At 33.4% G+C, this 2,647-nt stretch overlaps 1 non-coding gene across 1 annotated transcript; it reads left to right on the top strand.

Moving 5' to 3' along the window:
- Window positions 1–659: 659 nt before the first annotated feature.
- On the top strand, window positions 660–765 carry LOC128291130 (small nucleolar RNA R71). Its single transcript, XR_008280906.1, has one exon. It is a non-coding gene; the product is annotated as a small nucleolar RNA R71 (small nucleolar RNA).
- Window positions 766–2,647: the final 1,882 nt, after the last annotated feature.

Below are 2,647 nucleotides of genomic sequence, written 5' to 3'. Positions count from 1 at the left end.
TTGTTTGACTTTGGATTAAGGCATCATTTTTTGCTATGTATGCCTTTAAAAGGTTTTCTAAGCAATTGAAAGGTTCAACTTGAGTTGATTTCTGAATTTGTTGGCTAAATCCATGTGGCTGGGTTGATCTAGGTTGTGCGTAAGTGTGACTAGGTCTAGCCCCTTAGTTACTCCAAGAAAAATTTGTGTGGTTTCTCTAAGATGGGTTATAAAAATTGGATTGTAGTCCTTGCCTACCTTGGTTTGGGTTCTGGTTCTGGTTACCCATGTAATAAATAGGTTCTGGGTTTTATAGGAAATCTTTGAAGAAGTGCCCTTCCCCACAATAGACACAGGCAATATTCTTGAATTGATTGGGTGGCTGAGCTGCAACATTATTAAAGCCATTTGTAGTAATTTTTTCAAGCATTGAGGATATCAAAAATACCTGAGTTGCAAGTGAAGTGAGGGCATCCACTTCATGTACTCCTGTGACCGGTCTTCTTGAAGCCGCTTAATTGGTTAGCCACTGGTAGTTATTACCAGTAATTCTCTCAATAATTTCATTAGCCTCATTATAAGACCTAGAAAGGAGAGCATCATTAGTAGAAGCATCTATTACCATCCTCGTGTTAGCATTGAGACCATTGTAGAATGCCTCTAATTAGATGTAATGCGGGATTCCATGATGAGGGTATTTTCATAATGGTTCTTTAAATCTTTCCTACGCTTCATACAAGAACTCGTCATCCATTTTTTGGAAGGTAGTGATCTCATTCTGCAACTTTGCATTCTTGTTAGGTGGGAAATATTTCATAAGGAAGCATTCTGCTAACTCCTTCCATGTGGTAATGGAATCTGGTGGCAATGAGTTCAACCAAGCTCGAGCTTTGTCCCTTAGTGAAAATGGAAACAACTTTAATATTAGTGCAGATTCAGGTACTTTGGCTACCTTGAAGAAATCACTCACCTCCATAAACAGTATGAGGTGAATGAGAGGATCTTCAGCAGGCATTCCACTGAATTGGCCCACTGTCTGAAGCATATGGAACGTGACCAACTTCAGTTCAAATTGTTGTGCCTTGATTTTGAGTCTCATAATACCTAGATTAAGCTCATGAAACAATGGCACAACATATTGTCTTAGAGCTCTATCCCTATCATCAGCAATAAGGATAGGTTTTTGAAGTTCATCTCTTCGGTCCTTTTTTGAGCTACTTGTCTTCTTCTTTGTCTGAAAGTTCATTCTATTTTAGAATCTATAAGGAGTAAGTCGATAATTCGATCGATACTCATAAACACTTGAAACAATCACAGAAAAATAATTAAATTAAAATTAAACAAAAACAATAAACGAAAATACAAAATTAACAATTTCACAAATAATGTCTTTCAAAACAGTCCCCAACAATGACGCCAAATGTAACACCCCAAAATAGGGCATAGGAGTTTTAGGGGTATTATCGATAATGTTTTTACTATGATTTTTAGAAAATTAAATCAATTTCTGAAAATAATTTTTAAATACATTTAATTTTGAAAATACAACTGATTTTTAAAAGAGTTAAAACCTAGAATTTTTAAGAGGCAATTAGACCAGATTTTTAAATTCAAACTAAAACCCTCATTTATAGTTTCATATTCACGATAATTTTCTATCCAAAGCTTGTGTATGCTGTCCCTTGTTTCCTCTTGCTCTTCCAATCGATTTTTTATTTCTAAACTATAATCTCTTGATTTCCATCAACATTCAAGCCTTAAAACACCCAAAATCACTATTGATTTCTCAATTTTCAAGCTTGTGAGTTTTTCAGGTTTTCAATCAAATGACTGGTTTATCATTGTCTAAGGTAACGATTCAACTCCAAAATAGTTTTAACTATTATTTAGTCTTTAAAACTAAGTTTTTAGCCATTAAATCGCATTTTTTGAATAAAATAAAATTTGGCTCATTAATGGTAAATTTTACAATTTTGAGTAAAAATGTAGTTTCAAAGTGTTTTTAAATTAGTTTTGACATGATTAAGAGGTTTCGAAACTTGTTTTGAAGTTTCGATAAAGATTTCTTCAGTTTTAATAAATTTTCAGATAAAAAAAGCCATAAAACATGTTGAAAAAGGCAATACCATGAATTAAGTATATTATTGTAGTTTAAAGGATGATAATTAGTCATAGGTGAATTGTAAGATGAATGGATTTGGTTTTAGGTGAAAAGACAGTATAGACCGAGATATTTGAATTTAAAGTTTGTCATCTTAAAGGTTTCGGTTACATGAAAACTTAGTTTAGGCTTATGTTTTTTATTGCATGTGGTGAGTTCTTGGCTAATATTTGAATGTATTGTTGTGTGAATTTGTTGTGTTGAAGCTTAAGATTCGCTAGGACTATCTACAAGTTAGGAAAGGCTAGTTTGAGCTTTTGACTTTTCAGCGAAAGTGTATTGGTGAGTGTTTGGAATAATTGCTTGTGGACATGATGCAATGCGTTATTTGGAAATTTAGTTGTAGCCTAAACCCCTACTCTAAATTGTGAGAGTAAGCTTTCTCGTACTCATGCTTAACTTGTGAGATGTGTGCTTGTGTTATAGTAGAAATGTGTATAGAGATGATATGCTGTTACATGTGATATGTGTTCTTTATTACTATTGTGAAAGTGTATATGTAGGCAT

The sequence above is a fragment of the Gossypium arboreum genome, chromosome 3 (assembly GCF_025698485.1).
Source record: "Gossypium arboreum isolate Shixiya-1 chromosome 3, ASM2569848v2, whole genome shotgun sequence".
In the NCBI taxonomy this organism is placed as follows: Eukaryota; Viridiplantae; Streptophyta; class Magnoliopsida; order Malvales; family Malvaceae; genus Gossypium; species Gossypium arboreum.
Note: the sequence above shows the minus strand (reverse complement) of the source record. Positions and strands in the feature narration are given on the sequence as shown.